We start from the raw sequence: 26,795 nt of genomic DNA, 5'->3' as shown, positions 1-26,795 counted from the left end.
GGAACGATGGGGCTGAGAAACCTGCATCCTGTGATGTTGTACCTGCCCCATGAGGCATTGCAAACCCTTCCCAAAGCACCCTGCGGCCAGTTGCACAGTGAGATAGCTACCCACAATGCACTGCTCTCGGTGCCATTGCAAGAGCTCCTGCTGTGGATGTGCTCCGCTGACACATGAAGCATGGTGTGGACATGCAACAGCGGTTTAATTACAGCGGTGACTGTACAATGATGGAACTTAAATCAACTTTGAACTTTGTAGTGCCAACATAGCCTAAGACGGCTCTTCAGATGGATAAATTGTCAAGCTGCTGCTGGAAAAACCCCTCCTGATATTTGAGAGTTCTGTCTGAGATCATGAGTGAGGCTTAATTTAACTTAGAAATTGCTGTCAACCCCCACACGGAGCCGGCCGAGGCTCCTCTGTCACGCAGAACTAGTGCACGGCCAATTCAAATGTTTTTTGTCATCCGGGAAAGCTTTTGACTACAAAATGAAATAGTTCCCCATGCCACGTTTCTGTAATTAAAAAATGCCATTAGTGGAACTGCTTACACCAGGGCAATGTGCCATGGCAGAGAACAACTGGAATTTTACATGATGGGTCTCCATCAAACTGAAGTGATAAAACTGGAACAAAATTCCAAAGGCCAAAATATTCCATGTAGCCACTGCATTAGGGCTATGGCAGGACCCCTGTGTGCCAGCCAAACAAGCTGAGTCTGAGTTGTAAGTGGGATGACATAAGCTGCACCCTGCTCTTCTTGAAGATCTTGGTTCATTGCATGGGCTGACCTGGAGCATGAGAGGAGGAAGAGCAGGAAAGACCCTGTTCCACCCTGCAACCTTTTGGGCAAGGTGCATCGCTGGGATGCCAAGGGATGGGGTGTGATTGTGACTGGCCTTTGTGGAGGGTGAGGAAAGGGAAGAGGAGGCTTGCAGCACCCTCTCTGCATATCCACACAAATGTCAGCTACCACGGGGCCTCCCGATGTGCAGAAGTGAGTGACCCAAATCACACAAGCCCATTATCTGAACCGATATTCGAACAAGACAGCCTGGGAAGTCAATAGAACACTCATGGGTCATGGCATTTTCTAAGCCTGCCGACTGAGATACAGTAGTGAGACACAGACTGACTTTTCCTCCAGAAACACCTTCCTTCACCACCTTCTGGTCCCTGTCCTTCCCAACTCTGCGCACTGCAGTGATGGATTCTCAGAGATAATTCTCCCACTGTGCAATTCTGGGAGAGAGCCCTTTGAGGGTATGTCTGCACAGCAGCTGGGAGGTACAATTCCTGGCTTGGATGTTCATACCTGTGCTAGCTCCCTCTTTCTTCTTCCCCTCCTCCTTTGCAGTGACAAAATGGACAGCAATAAGCCCCCTGTCAAGCCTCACACGTGGCTGGGGCTCCCCCTGTAATCCCTCAGGGGCTGCTCCCCTGCCGGCCTGGGAACTGGGAGTGGGGACTCCACTGCAGCCCCTACCCCAAGCCTGGGGAGGGTGAGGAACCGTAAGAGGAGCAGAGGTGAAGCTGAGAGGGCTGAACAGCAGCCAGGCGGCTGCCGGGGGACTGAAATGAGGATGGTGGGGGCTGATGGGTTGGGGGCTGAATTAATGGTGGGTTCTGAGCAGATGGGCCAGTGCTGGGAGGGTGAACTGAGGATGGTGGGGGTGATGGAATGGTGGGGGGCTGAACTGATGGGGTTGTGATGATGGGGGCTGAGGGACTGAACTGAGGGGGGCTGAATTGAGGGGTTGGGTAGGGACAGAACTAATGGAGCACTGAAGGGAGAGGATTAATTGCTGGGCAGGGTGAGAGCTCCTGCAGCAGGGACCTTACCCAGTATGTGTAGGAGAGAAAGGAGAAAACACTAATAGTCACACACTCTGAGGATGGGCTGAGTGGGGGGGGGGTGTCCATCAAACATAAAGGGAGTGACCTAATTTTTTTTTTATATATTTAATGATTTATTGGGCCAATCTCATGATTTTGCGGGGGGGGGTTCAACTCATACATTTTGATCTCTTATAGTAACTTTCTTTAAAAAGGGGACTCAGGGAATTACAGACCAGTCAGCCTAAACTTTTATACTTGGAAAGGCACTGGAGCACATAATTTCTATTGTCCTCTCTGGCCATATGGGTGAATGCATCCAACACCTTCCCTGTCAGCAATGGAGACACTGTAACATGGCCTCATGTCCCACCCTATTGAATGCACAACTCATTTCAAAAGCTTTTAAAAATAAATCTGTATCTTCCCTAGCCTAAAAGAATACAATATTTTAATTGGGAACTGATGGAGAAAGCAGCTGTGAATAATCATTAATATTAATATTATATTAATAACATTAATAATATCGATGTAAATGCTTTTTAGAAACTTACTGCAGACCTGAGTAAATTTCACTTTCCCCCACTTCCACAAATATGTTGACACAATTGTAGTTTTTCCTCCTTTTTTAGCAGCGAGGGGAGGTTACTCTAACTTTAAAATATGTGGGATAAGACTAATTCAGATAAATTTCACAGCAATAGATACATTTCACCTAGCTGATAAGCAATAGTAAAAAGAGGTGTGGATAAAAATAATCTCTCAGTCTTAATATCTGTATTCATAATACAGAGAAACAGTATCTGAGACTAGGAAGCATCTAATACTATTATATATTTATTTTGTTCTTTATTTGTTAGGCCAGTGAGATATGGATATTGGTCAGTTTCATTATCCCATTTCTGAATAGAAAACTTTTCTATGAAGTTGGAGCCTATTAAAAGTGAGATTTTGTTTGATTTTGTTCTTGTTTTGAGTTTTAAATTAACTTTAAAAAAGGTTGCATACAGGACTAAACCCCAGGAACTGAACACCATAAGTTTATATGAAAAATGTTCTAATAAACAAAATGAAGGATTTGTAGTGAAATGATCTCTCAAAATTTATTTTAGTGCAGACACTCTATCATAATACAGACTGTTACATAGAAGAAAAGCCCCGTGTTCAGTGGCACGGCTACTATCTGTATGTGTGGTACATTTCTACTTTATTCCCCACTTACTAGAGGAAAAATTACTCAGGGATATTTCTTTTTAAATTAATTATTCCTCTGCATTGTATGGTTATTAGCAGAGGCAGGTCAGAGCAGTGCAGCTTGCACTTGAAGGGCAAGATAATATTTTTTCTTCTATTCTTAATTATTATTTCTTGGTTCTCAGAATGGCAGAAATACAACCAATGGCCTTGGACTAACTCTTAAGAAAGCTGTCTCCTTCACAGTTAACTTTATAGTTGCAGTGGGCAGTTTCACTGAGCCCTCAGTTATTGAAACAAACAGTCAATAGATAACTACTAAGCAAATCTGAGAAAACTCCGAAATCCAGAGTTAAAGATACACGAAACTCACAGGGTTCTCATAAGCCAGGTTCGACTTGCAACACCAAGACACATTTGAATGCAAAGAAATGCACAATTAAATGATCCGAAACAATGAACTCTCTTCATATTGCTCCACCTAAGCTTTCCTGTTGCTTGGACCAAGCTTTTGGTTGCTGGGACAGGTTCCAAAAAAAAAAACAACCTTACCCCATAAAACTCTCTTGGGACTCTGCTCCAGCCAGCTGTGTGAGAAGCGGATGACTGGGCAGAAATCACAGTTATGGTCCATAAAAGGAATGTTGAGTTGTTTTTGTCTCTTCATTCCAATAACACCATGTGATTTCTTGCCATTCCCCTACTTTTCCTCTAGCACTGAGCCTCAGTCAGTGCACAGAGAGGGGGAAGGATTCAAACATTCATTACAAACCACTAGATTTACCTGGGATGCTCAGATGAAACAATCTATACTTGAGAATAAGCTACTTTATTAAAAAGGCTTCTGCTGGATTCAATGTAACTCAAAGGAAAGGGGTAGCCAGGAGATCCCCAGAGACCCTGGAGCTGTGGTGACATTTGTTACATAGAAACAAGGTAGGGGAATGATTTTTTTTTATCCTTTGACCTGGGTGTATGCAAAGTGTGAATGAACTGTACCCTGACAGCTAGCGATGAGCTAGGAATGTGTGTGTGTGTGTGTGAATCTTCAGGACCAGGCTGTATTTACATGAACACACCCACTCTGCCCAGGTACCTAGCAGACCGAGCTGTGTAATGTTGCCCAAGTGATCAGTTTTGGCTGGTGTTGGGTTACAAATCACTTGAGTATTGAATGCAGGGGTCATGGGATGTTGTTATCCTGATTGTGTGAGTAAAGGGCAGCAGAACTGTGCTGCGCTGGTCCTGACTGAGGGAGGGTCACCCCTTAACTCAACCATAGGCGCCGACTTATATGGGGCTCTGGGGCTTTAGCCCCAGGAATAAATCCCAAGCAGGGGCTCTGCCCCACCAATGTTTTTTCTCCCCTGCTTGGAGCGCCCCCCCGCCGCCGCCGCCGCCACCGCCAGGGCTGGAGAGCTTCCCCCCTCCCCTCCCCTCCCCGCCCGGCCCCAGAGAGCTTAACTGCCTGAACGCAGGCAGCTGCGTCTGCGTGTCTCAGTCTCTTCCTTGCCGCTCAGCAGTCAGCAGTGAGTGCAAGCTGCTGCTGACTGTTGCTGACTGTACCATCTCCGAGTGGAGGGGGATGGGGAGGGGGGCCCGCCGTGCTGGTGGCAGCCCTCCTGCCTGGATCGGCCCCGGCCACCGTAGGTCTCCCCCTGCCGCCGCGACCCTGCCTGAAGCAGGTCCCAGCCCCCGCCTGCCACCCCCCCCTCCGTGTGTTCCCCCCCCTCCGCCGCGTTGTGTTGCGTCCCTGCCTGACAGAACACAGCACGCCTCTCCCCTGCCTGCTGCCCGGAGGGCTCCCAGCAGATTTGCTGTCTGCTGCCGCAGGGTCCTAGTGCCTGCCCTTCACCACTACTGGCAAGGCAGGCTGCCCTTACCCTGAGCCTCTCCAACCCCAAACCCTCAGCCCCAGCCAGAGCCCTCATTCCCCCTGCACCCTAATCCTCAGCCCCAGCCCTGAGCACCCCCACATCATGAACCCCTCATCCCCTGCATCCTAATCTTCAGCCCCAGCCCTGAGCACCCCCACATCATGAACCCCTCATCCCCAGCCCCACAGCCCTCACCCCACACTCCAAACCTCTGCCCTAGCCCTGAGCCCCCTCCTGCATCATGTACCCCTCATCCACAGCCCAACCCTCTTCCCTAGCCCTGAGCCCCCTCCTGCATCATGTACCCCTCATCCTCAGCCCCACAGTCCTCACCCTGCACTCCCTCCTATCCCCAAACTCCCTCCCACTTCCCACACACCCCTTCCCAACCCCAAACTCCATCCCAAAGCCTGCACCCTTCACCTCCTCCTGCACACCCACCCCCTGCCCCAGCCCAGAGCCTGCACCCAGCACCCTTCCTGCACCCTAATCCCCAGCCCAGGATCTGCACCCCAGACCTCCCCCGCCGAGCCCCCTCCCAGAGCCTTAGGCAGGTGGGGGCGGAGTTGGGGGGGCGGAGTTGGGGGCGGGTTCTGGGCCCCACCAAAATTTTTACAAACTTGCCACCCATGATCAACTGAACTGACTAAGCAAGGGGCTCAGATGCCAAATCTGTGTGGAGGTGGGTGTTGGTGTCTCTGTCTGGTAGTGTGGGTGCTGCTTAAGAATGATAGGCTTTTTTTCTTTAGATATAAAGCTTCTTAGGCTCTATGGAGAGTCTTTTGTTTTGTTAAATGACCACAAAAGTTGAAATCACTGATAACCACGTCTACAGGACAATGTCTCTGGTGAAAGATGCTGTGCAGCCTGTACTAGTGGTGAGGTTTCCCTGCTAACAGCTGAAATCACTGAGAGCTGTGCTAAGTGGTGGGGCCATAGGACATCCCAGTGGGTGCTATGGAATGGCTGGAGGAGCAAGTGACATTTTTTTCTCCTTCCACCCTTTCCTGGGTGGGAGGTGAACTCACGTGAATGCATCTATGAATTTTGGGTCTTCCCTGACCAAGGATATCAAGTGTGAGTGGGGTGCATTGGAGAGAGCAGAGAGGGGCCCGTTAAAGGAACTTTTGGTTGTTGGACTTAAGACCCTGAGGCAAAAGGACACTTGCCAACATACTCAGGGGTGGGTGTTTTGATTGTGGTACTATGCTTATGAATCCTGCGTGCGGCATTTTCCTGAGTGAATGCCGGGTTAATGTCCTCCATTTTATTGGATGTTTCTTCTCTACCTCCACACTCTGTGCTTGTGAGAGGGGGAAGTTTTGCCTCTAGAGGCAACTGTGGTGATCTGTAATTGTCCCAGGTTACTGGGTGGGGACTCGAGATGGTTCTGTGCTGTATTGTTAAGAAGCACCCCTGGATATTGAACCCAGCCCTTCTTGCTGCCGACTCCAGCTGGCAGAAGGGTCACACAAGGATGAATATTTTTCCTCAAGTTAAAAATATCAAGTGTAAAATTCTTAGACACAACCCAACAGACCATCCCTGCTTAGTTGGCTTCCTTCCGTTCCTGCAGAAAGTCTCCACTCTCCCTCAATGACATGGGAGAGGGAGGGGAAAGAGATGGGGGGAGGGGTTGATGGTGAAAGGCAGGAAGTTTGCACAGAAAACAAACCTCCCCCAAATCATTTTTTGCTGAAGTTATTAAAAAACCCACCTATGGTTACCCTGAATCCGGTGATGTTTTTCACACACACCCTGGCATCCAGCTGTGTGCCCAAGTGCATCCCAGGCACAGGCTGGAGGGCAATGCTGGGGGTGGGGAGTCAGAAGCTGATGTGGTGCTGAGAACAGGCAGGTTCCGTGCATGACACAGGGGTGGGGCCAGGGGCAGCTCTAGGTATTTTGCCGCCCCAAGCACAGCAGGCAGGCTGCCTTTGGCGGCTTGCCTCCGGGAGGTCCCCGGTCCCACGGATTCGGCGGCAGCCTGCGGGAGGTCCGCCGAAGCCGCAGGACCAGCGGACCCTCCGCAGGCAAGCCGCCAAAGGCAACCTGCCTGCCGCCCTCGCTGCGACTGACAGAGCGCCCCCCATGGCTTGTCACCCCAGGCACGCGCTTGGCGTACCGGTGCCTGGAGCTGCCCCTGGGTGGGGCACAGACACACCCAGCTCAGACCAATGTGGCCCTGAGAACAGGCAGGCTCAGCACATGGCAGAGGCACAGTTTGCTCAGACCACGGGCGAGAGCAAGAGGCAGGCCCAGAGGCACATAGTGCTGTGATCTGGGGGAGGGCAGAGGCTCAGAGCACCCCGGGGATGAACTGGGCTGGCTCCCTCCGACAGCGGGGGCCAGATGGAGGGGTAGGTGGGTGCGTCCCAGAGGTGAAAGTAAGCTGGTTAGGTCCGGTATGGTGTACCAGCAAGAGCCAGTATGCCGTGCCGGACTGCACTGGCTTCCGCAGTGGGGATTTAAAGGGCCTGGTGCTCCGGCCGCTGCGGGGAGCCCTGAGCCCTTTAAATCCCTCCTGCAGCTCCAGCAGCCGGGCTCGGGCGGGGATTCAAAGGGCCCTGAGCTCCCGCAGTTGCGGGGAGCCCCGAGCCCCTTAAATCCCCCCCCCCACAGCTCCGTCAGTTGGGCTGGGCCTGGGATTTAAAGAGCCTGGAGCTCCCTCTGCTGCGGGGAGCCCCGAGCCCTTTAAATCCCTTCCTGCTGCATGTCAGCATGGGAGCAGAGGGCTGGCTCCTGGGGCTGTGTCTTAAAGACACAGGCCCCTCCCTATTCCTAGACTGTCAATGCTTAGACACCGCAGAGTCTCTCTATTTTATATAACTTAGTGCTGAGGTGCTACTTTACTGTTACAGCCAGTAAACTTAATGCTGTGAAAGATTATACATACAATCCCTCCCTCAAACTCTGCCTCACACATTTTGAGCATTTAAAAGAGTCTTCTATCAGTTTCTATGTCTATATAAAGTGACTGCAGTTCCTTTCTCTTATATAATGTGCTGAGGTGCTAAACTCCGTCCCAGAGCACACACATCCGCACCCCCTCCTGCACCCCAATCCCCTGCCCCAGGTCAGAGCCTGCACTCCTCACCGAAACTCCCTGCCAATAGCCTGCACCCCTACTGCACCTAAACTTCCTCCCAGAGCCTGCATCCCAAACCCCTCCCACAGCAAAACTCTGTTGGACCTGTTCTGGATGCCACCAAAATATATACAAACTTGCTGCCTCTTGTGCTACTTTATTGCTACAGGAGACTTGACGCAGTGAAATAATTTACCTACATTCCCTCAAACTCTGTGTCACACATTTTGAGTACCGTATTTAAAAGAGTCGCTTATCACTATATGTCTACGTGAAGTCTCACAACAGTTCACAAATTTGTTTTATCTGCTGCTGTGATTCCCTGAATTGTGCTCTCTTCTAGTAATCCATTTTAATTATAGTTTTGCTCCTTTAAAAATGTTATTTCTATTACTCTTATTACTCTGAACACTTTGTCATTTATCAGTATAATCACTGTGCAATGCGTGTCATTGTGCTGTTTAGTTTGTATTTTAATAGCTAATGCTCATCAAAAAAATTTTAAGTAAGTAATTGTTATTGGTTTTAGCAATTCCATCTGTTTCTATTATAGCACTTGCTATGGGTTTTATACTTTGATTTGTAATTTGGAGTTTTTAATTCTACCGCTTTTACTTTTTATAGCACTAGTTTATTTTGTTGGCCCTAACCCTGATTTTTACAGTACATTCAGTAAGTAATTCATTTCCTCTGTTACTGTCTTTCACTCAACCCTGGGCCCAATCCAGTTTTTAGTGAAGTTAGAGGGAGATTTGTAACAAAGAAACTTCCTGTATTTAGAATATAGGAAGAAACATAGAGCTGCAAACTCAACTGCAATCAGTATAGTTTCCTGGCCTACTTGTAGGCAGTAGTTTTTGACCTGACTCTGGGGTTGAGTCCTTTTGCTTCTGATGCTTTAAACGAAAAAAAGTCCAGTTTGGTCCAGAATCAATGGAAACAAAGTACAGCCTTTAATCATTTTGAGATCAGTGGGAATTAAGCATGTGCCTAAAGTGAAGCACCCTTTGAAATGTATTGCTGAATAAGGATGGGCTTAATTACTGAATCTGGGCCAGAATCTTTAATGCAATTGGACAATGAGGGCATGTCACTACTTTTAGCTTCATATTGGTCTTCTGTATGGATGTCAAGTGATCCACAACAACCACTGCGTGATCAGTTTGTACACACTACATTGTTATCCTGTGATAAATTAATGTTGCTTCCTATCTTTGTGGCCACAGAGCTGTATGTAAGCGGGGGAATGGTCCCGCTATTGTGGGGAACTTTCCTGGCTTCTGCACTACCCCGGTGAAGTGGGCTAGCGAAAGGATCTGAGTCCTCGCTCCCACTTCCTTTACCCAGAGGCCTCCCTGCCCTTGAGGACTCCCCTTCCACTCTCCTGTCTGGCAGAGTCCTCGTAACCCCAACAAGGCTGGGCCCAGGATTCCTAGGGGGCTCGACCCCCAACCCTGCTGTGGTCACCTAGGACAGGGGCTAGGGTGTCCCCACTCCGGGGTACTCTCTCTGCACTGCGCACATCCCTGACCCACTGATCACATCATACAATTTAAAGCAAATACAAGTTATTTAATTAACACTTAATTTAAAAAAAAGAATAAGGAAAAATGGGAAAGGTTACAGGAAACACATCACCCTGCTCTGTGGCAGGGAACATCACAAACAGTGTCTCTGAAAGGTCAGGGCAGTTCACAGCCTGCTCCTTGTAGGTCCCAGGCCTCCTTCTCAGGCCCTGGCTGTGCTGCAGGGACGCTGCAGGTCGGACACTTGTTCCGGCGGTGGCCACACACTCTCAGGCTCTGGGTGGCAGGACCCTTCTCTCCAGCGTCACCCCCGCCCTGTCAGGGTTACAATCCCCCTCCCAGTCTGGCCTGCAGGGCCTCTTGGCTGAGGTATCTCCCTGCGCTGGGCCCACTGCCCGGGGTCCCCCTCGCTCTGCCCAGCTGCTCACCGCACTCAGCTCCAGACTGCCCCTGCTCCAGCTCCAGCTCCACTCTGCCTCAGCACGGCGGCTGCTGCTGCTCTGACTTCAGCTCCCTGGACTGCTTCTCTGGCCTCTCTGGCTCCAGTTGCTACCACTCTGCTCCCAGGGCAGGGCTGCTCTGCAGGCTGCTTCTGTGACTCTGCTCTGAGCTCTCATCTGCTTCCTGGGCTGCTTGTCTGGCCCCTCTGGCTCTGGTTGCTACAGCTCTGCTCCCAGGGCAGGGCTGCTCTCTCTGGGCCGTGCTCTGGCTTTTTGGGCTGCAGCTCCGCTCCCATCAGCTTAGCTTGGGGCCCCGCTCTCTCCTTAGCTCGGCCCCACTCCATCTGACTCCAGGCACATTCCTGCTCACACGGAGGACGGGGCCCACCCTGGCCTTCTGTCTCCTTGATTAGCCGGCCCGCCCTGTCAATCAGGCTGACCTGGAGCATTAGCCTCTTGCCATTGTTCCTGGGGACTGTCAGTCTCAGGGTCCTGATTTGCCATCGATCCCTCCCCTTTTAGTGCTGGGGGCTAGCAACCAAAACACCCCCACTGAATGTTAGTAAGGGGGCAACAGTCCCCTTACATGTAGAAGGGTGGCCAGTAGGGGTGATTTTATTGTCCTAGGTTTAGGGAAGATTTGATGGCATAATGGCAAGAGAGGCCCATATTAGAAACTGTGAGACAGGTTATTCCCTGTGTGAAAAACCATCAGCGGGGAGAATTCATGAGGGTATCTCTGGACATGATTAAAAAAGGGAGAATTATTTTTCATCAAAAAATTGCATGATTTTTGTTTGATTGATTTGAAATGTTTATGGATCTTTCCTTTTTTTAAAAAAAAACAGCTTGAAATAATTTGAAAAAAAAATGAATGGACACAAACACTTTAATTTTGGGGCAGTGGGTTTTGGGACTTTCTCATTTTCTTGCTTTCACTCTCGTGTTGTTGGGTTTTTTTGTTTTGTTTTTTAAAAAGAAATGATGCAGGAGAAACATAATAGTAATAAATCTTTTCATTCCTTTTAGTTTGAGCTTGTCATTTGAAATCTACTCGAAATAAAATTCATTTTGAAATATTTTTTTAAAATCAAATCACAAGAAAGTGTTTGTGGTTATTTCTGCATTGTTCTGAATGGCATTTTTTTCATGTATTGTTTAAAGAAATATATTGAAATATATTCAAGTGGTGTCAATTCTTATATAATTTTATCGAGAGTCTTGAAATATTTTATATTTTCCATAAAACCCCACCTGTTCTTGTCCTGCGATTATGAGAGCATTTCAGTTTTAATTTTTAAAGAAAGTTTCTAGCCCTTGTGACTGCAGAAAAAAAGCTTGAGACAATGACCTGAGTGTGACCTAAAATCTCAGGCCTGGTCTACACTAGGACTTTAATTCGAATTTAGCAGCGTTAATTCGAATTAACCGCGCACCCGTCCACACCAGGAAGCCATTTAATTCGACCTAGAGGGCTCTTTAGTTCAAATTCGGTACTCCACCCCGATGAGGGGAGTAGCGCTAAATTCGACATGGCTATGTCGAATTAGGCTAGGTGTGGATGCAAATCGAACTTACTAGCTCCGGGAGCTATCCCACACTGCACCACTCTGTTGACGCTCTGGACAGCAGTCCAAGCTTGGATTCTCTGACCAGCCACACAGGAAACGACCCGGGAAAATTGGAATTCCTTTTCCTGTCTGGCCAGTTTGAATCTCAATTCCTGGTTGGACATCGAGGCGAGCTCAGCAGCACCTGCAACGATGCAGAGCTCTCCAGCAGAGGAGTCCATGCAATCCCAGAATAGAAAGAGGTCCCCAGCATGGACAGACCGGGAAGTCCTGGATCTGATCGCTGTGTGGGGCGATGAGTCTGTGCTTTCGGAGCTCTGCTCCAACAAACGGATTGCAAAGACCTACGAGAAGGTCTCCAAAGCCATGGCACTCAGAGGATACAGCCGGGATACAACGCAGTGCCGCGTGAAAATCAAGGACCTGAGACAAGGCTACCAAAAAGTCAGAGCGGCAAACGGACGCTCCGGAGCCCAGCCCCAGACATGCCGCTTCTACGAGGCACTGCATGCTATTCTAGGTGGGTCTGCCACCACTGCCCCACCAGTGACCGTGGACCCTGAGGATGGGATAGTGTTGAGGGGCAGTTCCTCGGCGATGTTCGCCGATGGGGAAGATGAGGAAGGGTTTGTGGAGGACGACGCAGGCGACAGCGCTTACAATACCGCTTTCCCCGACAGCCAGGATCTCTTCATCACCCTCACAGAGATCCCCTACCAACCCTCCCCGGCCATTAACACGGACTCAGAATCAGGGGAAGGATCAGTCGGTAAGTGTTATAAACATGGAAACATTTATTTCTTAAAAAACAGGAATATATACTATATAAAAACTACCTAAAAAGTTGTCCATATAAAACTATATAAAAAGAAGGTCCACACATATAGGGATTGAATAGAAATCCTCTTCGGTCACTTCCACGAAGGTCTCGTAGAGGTGCTCGAAAAGCCTCCGCAGGAGGTTCCTGGGGAGAGGTGCCTTATTTGGTGCTCCGTGGAAGCACACTCTTCCGCGCCAGGCCATCCTCACGTAAAGCGGAACCATTGCCTCCACCAGCATGGCTGCATACGGTCCTGGTCTGTGCAGGGATTCCCGCAGCATCCTCTCTCTCTCTCTCCGAGTGACCCGCCTCAGGGTAATGTCGTTCGGCGACTGCTGCATCTAAGTAGGGCAATTAGTGTACTATTACTATTGTGACTGCTTGACTTTTACTTTGCATAGCAAAGACCTTCGTTCAACAGGCACGTGTTGGAGGCCGCAGAGGAAAAGCATACAGTGATCTTTCCCGGGCACAGCCGCGAGGGGCTGGAACAGGGTCGGACTTTATGCTTTCCAGATTGCCTTCTGCGGGAGGGCACAGCTACCCATTAACTGTTAAGCAGCCTATAGTGTAGGGCTTACCAGGCCTGGCTGATAAACGGATTCAGCTGTACCGCCCCACTTGTCCGATCTCTGGTGCAAGACCGCAGCCACTGAAAGCGTCTTCCGAAATCTCGAACTTGTCCTGAGAGCTCGTGAGACTAGGTTCCCTGTATGGTCTTGGTCTTGTTCACAGACTGTGTTCACTGTTCGCAAACATGTATCTTTTCAAGGAAATCACTTCCTTTTTCCCATCACACAGCTGCGGCTCTTTCCCGAACTGCCCCGGCATCCCCCTCACAGAGGCTGGCGCAGATTAGGTGGCGAAAGAAAAAGACTAGGGATGACATGTTCTCGGAACTGATGGCCTGCTCCAGAGCCGAGGCGGCCGAGCAGAGACAGTGGAGGGAGACCCTATGTCAGCACCAGCGCTCACACATCAAACGGGAGGACAGGTGGCGGCAGGAAGACCATCAGGCAACTCAAACGCTGCTTGGGCTAATGAGGGAGCAAACGGACACACTCCGGCGCCTTGTAGATGTTCTGCAGGACCGCAGGCAGGAGGAGAGAGCCCCCCTGCACTGTATCTGCAACCGCAATCCCCCGCCACAAAGTCCTGTCCCCCCCTCACCCAAAATAACAAGAAGGAGGGGCGCTAGGGGCCGTGAAAACTGGCACAGTACCCCAGCAGAGCGCTCATGTACCACACAGCTCTGATGCCATAAACTTTGAGAAGTGCTTCCCTTCCTGCATCACCCAGTCCCAAATCCAAGTTTCATCCCCCCACTGTGTAGTTGAGTATTAAAAGTAGTTTGTTGTTATTCACTGTTTCCGTCCCGTTTTTCTTGTCAGAAGACTTTGTGTGAAGGGGGGGGAGGGGTTTTTTAATCGCATAGGACAGCCTCCATTACCAGGGTACAGACTTGGGGGCAGGATCAACAGCAGGACACACACAGACTGCAGTCACTAGGCACCAGGGTCAGTCTGTGAGGTGTATGCTGCCCCAGGGTCCTAGCGCCTGCCATCCACAAATGGCAAGGCAGGCTGCCCTTACCATGCCCTTCCACCCTAGCCACGAGCCTCTCCAATGCCCTGAGCCCCAGCAAGAGCCCTCATCCACGGACACATACTCACCCTTCCCACACACCCCTCACCCCTTCCTATGCCCCAACCCCCAGCCCAGAGCCTGCATCCAAACTCCGTCCCAAAGACGGCACCCCTCACCCCTTCCTGAAAACCCACCCCTTCCTGCACACCCACCCACAACCGTCCTCCCCCCAGAGACCGCTGTAGGAGCAGGAGCCTGTCATTCCTCTAGTGTAGAAGCGGTTTGTACATCAGTGCACACCGTACCCACCACAGTCTGCGTCCATGTTTCAACCCTAGAACAGGAATTCATAATTAAAGAAAACTTTGTTAATAATCAGTGTTCAATTAACATTATTTTAAAACATGTGTTAGAAGGGGGGAAACCTGGAGAACGGGGTATGTAACCGCAGATCGAAGTCAACAGTCACTGAAACAGGCTCAGGTTCAGCTTGTCTGTAAGTCAAGTGGACAGTCATAGGTTACCCTGCTCTCCGAGGAACCTAGCTTTCAAAGCCTCCCGGATGCACAGCGCTTCCCGCTGGGATCTTCTATCGGCACGGCTGTCTGGCTGAGCGTAATCAGCAGCCAGGCGATTTGCCTCAACCTCCCATCCCGCCATAAAGGTCTCCCCCTTGCTCTCACAGAGATTGTGGAGCACACAGCAAGCTGCAATAACAACGGGGATATTTTTTTCGCTGAGGTCCGAGCGAGTGAGTAAGCTCCGCCATCTCCCCTTGAGACGTCCGAAAGCACACTCCACCACCATTCTGCACTTGCTCAGCCGGTAGTTGAAGAGTTCCTTCTCACTGTCCAAGGCGCCTGTATAGGGCTTCATGAGCCAGGGCATTAGCGGGTAGGCTGGGTCCCCGAGGATCACTGTAGGCATCTGCACATCCCCAACCGTTATTTTGTGGTCCGGGAAGAAACTACCTGCCTGGAGGCGTCTAAACAGACCAGAGTTCCTGAACACACGCGCGTCATGAACCTTGCCCGGCCACCCGACGTAGATGTTGGTAAAACGTCCCCTATGGTCCACCAGTGCTTGCAGCACCATAGAAAAGTAGCCCTTTCGGTTAATGTAGTGGCTGGCCTGGTGGGCTGGTCCCAGGATAGGGATGTGAGTCCCATCTATAGCCCCACCGCAGTTTGGGAATCCCATCGCGGCGAAGCCATCTCTGACGACCTGGACGTTTCCTAGAGTCACTACCTTTGAGAGCAGTTGCTCAACGATTGTGTGGGCTACTTGAATCACAGCAAGCCCTACGGTAGATTTGCCGATGCCAAAGTGGTTCGCTACTGACCGGTAGCTGTCTGGCGTTGCAAGTTTCCAGAGGGCTATGGCCACTCGCTTCTGCACACTCAGGGCTGCTCGCATCCGGGTGTCCTGGCGCTTCACAGAGTTCAAGGAAAGTGCCCTTACGCATCCTGAAGTTTCGCAGCCACTGTGATTCATCCCAGACCTGCAGCACTATGCGGTCCCACCAGTCCGTGCTTGTTTCCCGGGCCCAGAATCGCCGTTCCACACCATGAACTTGACCCATTGCCACCATGATCTCCACTGCGTGGCGTACCCTGCTTTGTGAGAGGTCTGAGCCACTCTCCTCACCGCGCTGACGGAGCCTCCTCACCTGATTTCTCAGCAGCTGACTGTGGAAGAGGTGGACGATAAGGTGCGAGGAGTTGACAACGGCCATAAGTGCAGCGATGATCGCAGCGGGCTCCATGCTCGCAGTGCTGTGGCGTCTGCGCTGTAACCGACCAGAGAAGGGCGCGAACAGATTTCCCGCCGGCGCTTTCAGGGAGGGAGGGCGTGATTGACGGTTCAATGATGACAGTTACCCAAAACCACCCTCGACACATTTTTTTCCCCAGCAGGCATTGGGGGCTCTACCCAGCATTCCAATGGGCAGCGGAGACTGCGGGAACTGTGGGATAGCTTCCCACAGTGCAACGCTTCCAAAGTCGATGCTGGCCCCGTTAGTGTGGACTCACAAAGTCGAATTAGTGTCCTTAGTGTGGATACACAAATTCGACTTCATAAGGTCGATTCCACAAATTCGAATTAAGTTAATTTGAAATAGTCTTGTAGTGTAGACGTACCCTCAGATACCAAAAGGCAACTTTAAAAAAGTCCCCACATGTATTTTTTTTTGTCCGTGTGGAAGAACAGAGCTCCATGAGTGAGGGGATCTCCTACATGGGCAGAGATCTGGATTTTGTTACATGTTTGTACAGTGCCTTGCTCAATGGGGTCCTGATCAGCGACTGGTGCCTACACGCTATGGCAATAAAAACAAAATACCATAACATGTTCTGGTCCTATCTATTTCCCACCTGCTATGTTTTACGTACAGCGTATTCAACTTTACCTATTACACTGGCTTATTGTTTCCCATGATGGGAACAGAAAATCTGTGTCTGAGATGGGGGGTTATGGGATTGTTGTGAAGAAAACATTCTAAAGCTGTTGTTTTAATTACAAAACTGAAATCTCCTAACACCTACTATTTTAGGGTCAGAGTATTAAAACTTCTCAGTCTTGGTCTAACCTTGCTGCCTTGTTAGTCATTTCAAGTTTTCCCATTGACTTCAGTGGGGCACCATTAGGCCAGTGCTCAGTGATTTTCAAAATCCTGCTCTTAATTCTCATTCAGAGGAGTTCATTCTCTCTCTCTTTGGGGTCATGGGACATTAATATTTTACACTGATCTGCTCTTTTCTGTGCAGACTATGGGATGACTGCTGTCACTGCATAATATGCAAATGAGTTCACATGATGCATTTATCCCTATTTAGAGAGAGAGAGTGAGACCTATCTCATAGAACTGGAAGGGACCTTGAAAGGTCATTGAGTCCAGTCTGCTGCCTTCACTAGCAGGACCAATTTTTGTCCCAGATCCCTAAGTGGCCCCCTCAAGGATTGAATTCACAACCCTGGCTTTAGCAGGCCAATGATCAAACTACTGAGCTATCCCTCTCCCCCTATTTAATGGGTCCTTTGCAATCTTCTATTCCTTGAACTCTAATATCCCGCTTGTCCTAATCACTGCAGCCTACTTATGAAGTTATACTGTTGTTGTGTTCTCTTTACTCTTCCTGTTGTAGATGACGTTTCAGTGAAGATGATGATTCTCTCGTTCTGGCAGAGCTCCTATTCATCTCCTCTCTGCCTGGTGTTATTATTTTTTTATAACTGTTTATGTTCACAAGTTGGAACCAGGTAGGAATCCTCACGGCCTCTACGGCTTCCTAGAGGTTTTTGTTTATGCCCCAGGCCTGCAATGCCTTACAAATGGGCTGAACTTTATGCACTGTGAGCAGTCCCAGTGAAGTCAATGGAAGTAATCCCAGTGTGTAAATGTAAGCACAGAGCGGGAACAGGGCTTTACTTGTTTTTTAGCTGTGGTTTCTGTTGGTGCTGGACTATTTGATATGACCTGGGGGTAATTGTCAGTCTGTCTGTTCATACATGTATTTTGTAAAGATTGCCAAGAAGGCCCAGCTCATTGGATGGACACTCTTTTACTGCAGAGTAATACAAACCTAAAGCATTAAAATGATTAGGTTTTATATTTATAAAGAGAGCCCATCACTCTCTCTTTAGTTGCAAATACAAAGGTAAATGGACCAGTAGCAGTTTGGTTTGTTTTTGTTTGGTTTGTTTTAAAAACACCTTCCTACCTTCCAGGGCCGGCTCTACCATTTTTGCTGCCCCAAGCGAAAAAACAAAAACAAAAACAAAAACACCCAGACTATGCCACCCCGAGAATGGACGGAATAAATACCACCACTTAGCATGTGCCACCCCAGGCACGTGCTTCCTCCATTGGTGCCTGGAGTCGGTCCTGCTGTCTCCCAAAGCCTTCAGGACTAATAACTCCCCAACACACCTTATCTCAATTACATCCTCTTCCAGCCATTCCCTTCCCAACAGAGAATGGACTCTAGATGTACCAGACCAATGGGGTGTTACAGAGCTGAAGGTCCTTCACTGAAAGCTTCTCACCACCATTCTTCTCCCACTAAATCCAATGGGATTGTAAGACTGAGCATCCCAGCTGCTCTCTGCCACCATCAGCAGAGACGTGGTAGCCTGGTCCTAAACCATTTAGTGCTTCACGTGTCAAAAACCAGACACCTTGAATTGCACCAGAAATATACTGGGAGCCAGAGCAGATCCCAGCGTGAGGGTCACAGATTTCTGTTTGAAGAGCACAGATAAGGAAACAGGAGGTGACAGTCTGCAGGAGCTGCCAACTAGTGATAACGGGATTCCCACACTGCAAACCTGAGCACCAAAAGCTGGCAAGGGCCTGAGATGCTGATCCAAATCCCATTGAAATCACTGGGATTCTTTCCACTGACATCAGCAGGATTGAGATCAGGTCCCCAGTCACTTAAAATTTCCTCCACTTTTTTTCTCTAGTTTACCAGGCCTAATCCTACTTTCTATGCAGAACACGCTACTGTCAGGGGCAGAAGAATTGAGGGGGTAGATGTAAAATATTTTTTCTCTTTGAATTACTTTTCATTTGTGTCCTGGTCAGGGCTGGATTTAGGGACAGGTGACTGCCTGGGGTGCCGAACATGGGGGGTGCTAGGCTCTGGGTGCTGTTTTTGTTGTTAGCGATAGAAGGGAAAATAGAATGTTTGAAGTAAAATGCCCCTAAATCTGGCCCTGTTACCATTCTAAGTCTGTCACCTGCTGTAACACTATTTAATATTTGTCCACCCAATGTTGGTGCACAGTTCAATTTCTTGATGTTAGTACATTTCAGTTATTCTTAAAATTAAAAAGTTTCTATATGATTTACAGATCCTAGCATGCAAATTTATCATCTTATGTGACAGAGATAAATTGTGCATCAACGTCATGAAATGAGATACAAATGTGATTAAAAAGGTATTCAATGGTTTAATAAATGGAAGAATGTGTGACACTGTCAACAATCACGTTTTGTTACCCTGCTCCCCAGGATGAGCACTGAGAATGTCAGCATTTATTTATATTTATATGAATAACAATTACACAAATACATTTTTTTTAAAAAAATCCATATGTAAATTCAGAACACAGAATGTTCATTCATTCTCCCTGCTGTTCTAGTGATCAGCATTTGGTGCTGTCATTGCCATAGTCTGGATTAACTTCCCAGTCAGGGAAGGCTAGTGCTTTGCCATAGGGAAATTCTATGGCCTATGTTATGCAGGTCAGATCAGGTGATCACAATTCTCCCATCTGGCCTTTAAATCTATGAAATAGCTCCATGGAATATAAAATACATAAAACAGGACCTGTCTTGTGTGTACCACTAATTAAAGGTACATGATTTTCTCTCTGCATTTGTTTTCTTTATCTCCGGGTACATTCCACAGCACAGTTTAAAGTGATTGGACCAGACCACCTTGTCACTGCCATTGTGGGTGAAGAGATTGTGTTACCCTGTCACCGGTCCCCCAGGATGAGCGCTGAGAACATGGAGGTGACGTGGTTCCAGTCCCAGCTCTCCCTAGTGTTTTCCCCAGGAGTTGAAATTAACGGGGGTGTTCAAATTTACTAGGGGGGGAGGTTCAGAGCTGATGAGGAGTGAGAGCATGAGGGTGAAGGTGGGCTGTATGGCACCATAGTGAAAACTGAAAAATGTTGCATGACCATTTTATTAGAATTAACGCATGTTTTAAAATCATCACACAAATGAAAGTTGGCTACTCAAGCCTTCTAAGAAGCACTACATCTACATCCTTCTTGGTTTCTTGTTATAATTTAGCACAACTCTGTTAATGAACTTTTTGAATGCAACGCGTTCATCTTTGGTGGCTTCTCATGTGTCTGGTACTTCCATTCCTTCAACTGATATGCTCATTAGTTCATTCACATGATCAGGCAGAAGGCGACTTCTTTCAGAACACAAAATTCTATTCAATGATGAAAAAGAACATTCAGCTGCGGCTGCTGTGACTGGGAGTGCCTCACTCCACTCAACTGTTGGTGTTTTATAGGACAGGGATCTGTAAAGGCTACGTAGAGGTTGAGTAGAATCTAGAACTCACTGTTGTAGATTTTTAAGAATCAAGAGTGTGTACTTTTTCAGTTGTCTTAACAAACACTTCTTGTCCCCTTCACTTAAAGATTCAGTATAAATGCCTTCATTAGTCAACTTCTGGACTGAAGTCTTTGCTTCTTCCAGTACTTTTTCAATGGGTAGCTCTCTGATTGAGCCATATGTAAGCAGAGTCAGGATGAGCTCTACCCTGACATCTGGTGGTGAATTATGGGGAGTGTGGAAAGGAATTTCAGGTATTTTGCATTGGCACACCCACCCCAGCCAACAGCAGCCTGGAATGGTTATTTTTACAGCTGTGGGATCCCCAATTTCTTTGTTATTGGGGTAGGAGGAATAAAGTGTTGTCACCCTGATTAAGTAAATGAGGAACTGTGAGACTGCGTTATGACAGGGATGGCTCACTATCCATTAAGTAGCACTTGCTAGACAAGGGACATGGGTGCCAAAACCCAGTGAATGGAGAGAGGTTGGGGACTGGTATGTGTACCTGATAGTATGGGCACCCTTTGAGGGTCTGGACCACCCCTTGCACAGCCTCCTCTCTCCACTGTTGAAGAGCAGAGCTAATTTTGAATCCTTTAGGAGTCTATCTAGAGGCTGGTGACCTGAATTCACATTGGGCCAATGGTGCACCAGCACTGGGCTCCCCTACTACAAGCTGAAATCACTAAGAGCTGAGATCACTGAGTGCTGTGTTAACTAGTGGGGGAGCCGAAGATCTATCGCTAAGCGGCTGGCAGAGTGGAGCAGTTTGCAGCACGTTGGAGCAGCCCATGGAACCGTGAGCAGTGTGGAGTGGTTTGCGGGGACAGCTGCTGCAGTTCACAGGTTGGCTGGAGGAGCGGCACAGCTGGTGGAGTTGAGCCAGTCGTGGTGAAGGCTGCAGCAGAACTCCACGGAGAGGCGGAGCAGTTGGCCCTGGCCCACGTAAGGTGCCCCTTAACACCCTGTGTGTGCCCCCCCCATTTCCACCCAGGCTGGGGGGCTAAAACTCTGCAGATAAACTTTTGAACTCTGGGGTGGCACTGACCAGAGACAGAGACTTTTGGGTTGTTGGAGTTTGGGGTGATTGGACTTAAGACCCTAAGGGGGAAAGGACAGTGCCAAATGTACTTGGAGGTGGGTTTTTGTTGCTTATGGTTTGTGTTATAATCTTGTTTGTGGTGTTTCTTCAACGTGATGCCTCATCGTGTCCCTCCTTTATTAAAAGGATTTTGCTACACTCAGATTCCGTGCTTGCGAATGGGGAAGTATTGCCTCCTAGAGGCGCCCGGGGGGGTGGTATGTAATTGTCCCAGGTCACTGGGTGGGGGCTTGAGCCGGTTTTGCATTGTGTTATTGAAACAGAACCCCGGGATACTGAACCCGGCCCTTGTTGCTGCCAACTCAGAGGGGCAGAAGGGTTACTTACTGTAAATAAAACATTACAAACAATTCTTTGTGTTTGTTCCACTTTACTGTCCCAGCTGCAGGGGGCAGAGCCATGGGATTTGCTTCCTAACTTTGTTGTGTCCCCCCAGCCCCCACAGGGAATATCGTGCTTCTAGGAGGATAAGTTTGGGTTTTACTGGGATGTGTCCCTCTCCAGCCTATGCTCTGTCTCTGACATGTACACACCTGTGTCAATCAGGAATTGCTCAGCTGTGCTCTGTGGAGAGGTGACTGCTTGCACAGGGTGCAATCCATGAAGGGACTTGGTGTTGAAATGCTGAGCGTCACAGATCCTAGTTTGCAGGCAACCAGAAAATCACATTCTGCAAAGCTGAGTCAGGTGCCTAAACTCCCTAGACAATGCATCACAGGCACCTTACAATGCGATTCACAAAAGCCAGCTCACTGATCAGGGAGCCTAGGTCGACACTCAGAGCCTGTCTACACTGGTGCTTTTCAGCACTCAAAGTGCACTGGGGTAGGATTTTTCACACCCCTAAGCCAGCAAGTTACTGTGCTGTCAATTGCCAGTGTAGATAAGCCATTTAACACACAGAGAGACTCTGCACATGTCCAACACACCATTGCTCTTTTACTTAATCAGATAAAGTACAAGAGAGTTCAGATCACGTAGCACAAAATGACCAACCTAACTGAAGTGCCCCTCACTAGCTCACCCTTCCCTTGGGAGTCCTGGGGGCCATCTGGGCTCAGGAAAAGCAGGCAGGGCCCCCAACCTCATGAGGCTGCTGCATGCTGGGAGAGTTTGCTCTCTCCTTCTGAGTTGGAGACAAAAAGCGAGATCCAGGTAGGGACTCAGGTATTACAAAGCTGAATGTCACTGGGTCTAAACTGCAGCTGCCTAGAAAGTCACTGGAATGACACCGTGAGCCACAAAGCGTGAGTGCTGGGGAGATGTAAGTGCTTTAGAATGGGTGACACCAGTAGTTTCCCCAGGAATTGAAATTAGGGGGGGGTGTTCGAATTTACAAGGGGGGTGTCAGGGCCAATGAGATCTATAAAAGAGCTATGAATAAAGTAAATGTTTTGTTAGGATAATGCAAATTTAACATAAGGATAATGCAAGTTACACATAACATGTCTAGATTTCTAAAAAATATATATATTTTTTTAAAATGTATTTAATTTAAATTGACTTATGAAAAGTAAACCATCATGGGATAAGAGGGAAGTCTTCTCATGGATCAGTAACTGGTTAAAATATGGGAAACAAAGGGTAGGAATAAATTATCAGTTTTCAGAATGGAGAGAGATAAATAGTGGTATCCCAGAGGGGTCGGTACTGGGACCATTATTGTTCAACATACTCATAAATGATCTGGAAAAATGGGTTGTCGAAGAAAACTCAGTTCTCGCTTATGTTTAGGTGCAGCAAAAACAAATACTTTATTATAATACTCTAGTGAACACAAGAGGGAGAGAGTGTCAGGAACTGGGTTGCCCCTTGTCCTGAACAGATCTCTCTCAATTAGTAAAACAATCATAACAATCTTTATACCTTCTTAACAGACAGTGGCTAGCAAACTTGCAGACAGTAAAAGTAAACATTTGCATTTGTTTATACATAAGCCTATTCATTATCTTATTTGTCTGCAATACCAGAACAGAAAACAAGACTGCAATTCACAAGGTCGTAACGACTTTTCACACAATTCACTCTGCACCAGATACAGGGTAACAGCTTAACCTCTGCTAATTAGCTAACATACATTAAGATCCCTTCAAACCTTTATTAATTAATTCTTGGCCTCCACATTCCCCCCTTTTGTACTTCTAGTACAACAAATACCTCAAATCTCAATTTGCATTAAACCATGGATTTCAGAGTCCACAGGAGACATCTCAACCTTAGGGGTTTTCATGGGATGTAAGGACAATGCATGATTAGCATGAACATGAAAAGTAGTATTACTATCATTACGCCCTTTACAACAACAACAACAATAACATAATCCCACACCAACTAACAACACTACAAACAATAACATCCCCATAGGAATAAAATAATGGGGTTGTCGTACAGTTTTGGTAACAAAGCACAATACATCAAACTTAGTACATAAAGTAGAAACTCTATAAGCTGTATGAAAGGCATTCTGCTCAGCATGATATATATTCTGAAGCATGTGAATTTGCCCCTGCAACTCAGAGATTCTGCGAACCTCTGGCAACAATGAAAGCAAATTCTGAAAACGATCAGGTACTATCCTAGTCCAATTAAAATATACCTGAAATCTAAGAGCTACATGTAACATTCTATCTGCAGGCCAGTAAATAATATGATTGCCTGCAGCAGTGGTAAGATTAATATGTATATCTTGTAACGTGGTGGCATTAACGTACACACAGCTATCATTAGCCTGAAAAAGTGGGTGTCCTGTAAGGGTAGTCCCCTGACCTTTACCCTCCCAGCAAATATTGTCATAAACAGTGACAACTTCCCCTGGCTTCAGTTTCCGTATACACTGAAGCTGTGGTGGTTCTAACGGCCAAAATGTCCATAAATTCCCTAACCCCATCCAAATATCAGCTGTAATCCCAGGAGCACTAACTAAAAATCGATTAGGAGAATCAGGTGGCCTGACTTCCCAGATATCTCGGTGAATCACCCAATCCCACATGCATCCTCCCCATGGACCCGGCAGGATTCGGTATGTGGGAGCCCACACCCCCTTAACCGGTCCATATGCTTGGAAGGAGCACTGTGAACGTCCACATTTCCATCCAGAAAGTCTCCAAGTATGTCTCCATGGCCACAGATCAGATGGTACTCCTGACGTGTCTGTAAGGGCAGTGGGCCAAGCTTGGTGCACTAGATCATTCCGAATGGCCATCAGCTGGTCATTCAGGAAATCCTGAATTTCCGAACATGCTAGATCCCACTGCAATGCCTTCCCAGCTTCAGTTATATTCAGTACCATCTCTCTCAATAAATTCTGGGTCAGAGAACTAAGGGCGGAAATGACATGTAACTCACCCACCCCGGTTTGCACTTGTGTCAGCTGTGCCCCAGAAATCAGGCCAGTGGCCTTCTCTAATTGGCCCAATTTCTCATCATGCTCCTGGGTCTTAAAAATATTCCAAACAGCAGCTGCAGAATTGGCCCCATCCCACAAGGATCCGGCTAGATCCCTCTTCTTTCTAGAGGAAATAACCCAGGCCCTCAGTTGTGCTAATCTAATGGCAGCCCCTTGGGAACAATTTGGATATGTAGAGGTGATCTGAAAACTAGATAAAGGCAATGTAAACTTCACAGTCCCTAGTGTAGTGTTTAGTACAGTCCACCGATATTCTGGCACATTTCCCCTCAGCGTAGGTCTATACCACATCTGTTGGTTGTAGACCTGCATATATTTCTGAGAGGCATTAATATCAATAGCATAAGAGGGAGTGTATTGCAATAAAGTACAAGTCACATTATCAGTCACTGGAATGGTCTCAAGACAGGTAAAATTCCCAGTAGTAGAACAAACTCTTTGGGTAGTCGTTTGATTATTCACTAATTGGGTAACCAAATAACAATAAGGGCCTCTTTCAGGTAACATAACACAAAGTCCAGGAATAACCATCATATCTACTTCACTATGGAATCCATCAATTTCATATCTAAAGTCTAGGGGCTGATCTGCAGTAATATTATGGATCTCTATTGCCACTGATCCATTTGTTTTCCACTCAATGGTTCTCTCATATGAAGTCTGTTGAACTTTAAAAAATAGGCTTTCTGAGCAATATCCTAATAAATCACTAAGATGGGAAGGTCTGGGCCAACGAATCTCATTAGAATATACAATTTCGTTTACATCTGGATAAATTACAGAAGTGACGGCCAGGGTTGAGGGGCTAGTGGGGGTAACCTTTGTGGTAGCAAGGTGCTTTTGGTAGTCATTATCTGAAAGCCAATTAGGGAGGGCAGTACATCCCCAGGGTACTTGTCCATAAGCACAGAGCCCTGCCCCTGGAAGAAATCCAAGCCACCATTGAACCCCACACGCCCAAGCACGCTCCCCACAGTTCCCTCCTTGCCAATAAACGATGCTTCGTTTCTTCCACCAGGGCCAGTTCATAATGTCTCTTTTAGTCAGGAATCCCTGAACTCTGGAGGAGTTTGCAGAACGAATGTATCTTCTCCTCTTCCCCAAAAACAATCGTGGTCTAGCATGATAAAGGGAAGAGGGTTGTAATGTGGGAATACCTTTAGAAAAATCCAAAGGCACAGTAGGTCCGTCAGAGGACAAGGGAGAGGTCACCAGTACGTCACCTTGTCCTCTTCTTCCGCTGTCCAGCAGGAACAGCAGGGCTAGAAGAAGGAGCACGTTGATCATCAGTAGGTGTGGCCTCCCGAGGTGGAGGGGTCTTTTTGCAGTGCGATGCATGGGTCCAGGCAGGTAGTCCTTGACACTTCACAGCAGTGTTGGTAGTCAACAGGACTTGGAAAGGGCCTTTCCAGCGTGGAGCCAGGGCAGTCTTTCGTTGATGGACCTTTATGTAGACCCAGTCTCCCGGTTCCAACGAGTGGCAAGGTTGCACAGGATCCTTCGGTAAGGCTTCCTTCACCTGTGTATAAAAAGACTTAACACATTTCATTAGTGCCTGACAATACTTAAGCATTATATCATCCATCAAATGAATGTCCATCTGAGCTAAGGTCAGTGGGGGTGCAGTTGGTAGTCGCATTGGGCGCCCCGTCAAAATCTCATGAGGGCTGAGTCCAGTCTTTCGATTGGGAATGGCTCTCATACTCATCAGTGCCAATGGAAGGAAGGGCATCTGGCCACTTTAAGTTCGTTTCAGCACAAATCTTGGCCAGTTTATTTTTTAAAATCCCGTTCTGGCGTTCCACCGTCCCAGCAGATTGTGGGTGATGAGGGCAGTGAAGGTTGTGTTGGATCTGCAAAGTTGTACATAACTCCTTTACAATCTGTCCAGTAAAGTGAGTTCCACGATCACTGTTGATACTCACAGGAATGCCAAAACGAGGGACAAAATCCTTAAGCAGAAGTTTCACAACAGTCCTGGCATCTGCCTTCCTGCAGGGAAAAGCTTCAACCCAATTGGTAAATACATCAACTAAAACCAATACATATTCATAACCACAACATTTAGACATTTGAATAAAATCAATCTGAATATTTACAAAAGGTCCCCAAGGAGGAGGGTGGGCTGCTCGCATAGCTTTAACAGCTTTACCAATGTTGTGTTGTTGACAAATCACACAGTGTTGACAGTAGGAATGGGCAACAGAAGGGAAAATGGGTGCAAACCAATCTCGGGCAACTGCAGCAACCATCCCCC

The 26,795-nt window shown here is 47.9% G+C and overlaps 1 protein-coding gene across 6 annotated transcripts in view; it reads left to right on the top strand.

Moving 5' to 3' along the window:
• Nucleotides 1–1,752: 1,752 nt before the first annotated feature.
• Nucleotides 1,753–26,795, top strand: part of LOC123344841 (butyrophilin subfamily 2 member A1-like) — a 60,637-nt gene continuing 35,594 nt past the window's right edge. For all 6 annotated transcript variants that reach the window (XM_044981330.1, XM_044981329.1, XM_044981328.1 and 3 more), the window contains exon 1: nucleotides 1,753–3,969. The gene's annotated coding sequence lies outside the window, so the exon portion shown is untranslated. The remainder of the gene's footprint in view (nucleotides 3,970–26,795) is intronic.

Source organism: Mauremys mutica, chromosome 12 (assembly GCF_020497125.1).
Source record: "Mauremys mutica isolate MM-2020 ecotype Southern chromosome 12, ASM2049712v1, whole genome shotgun sequence".
Classification (NCBI taxonomy): domain Eukaryota; kingdom Metazoa; phylum Chordata; order Testudines; family Geoemydidae; genus Mauremys; species Mauremys mutica.
Note: the sequence above shows the minus strand (reverse complement) of the source record. Positions and strands in the feature narration are given on the sequence as shown.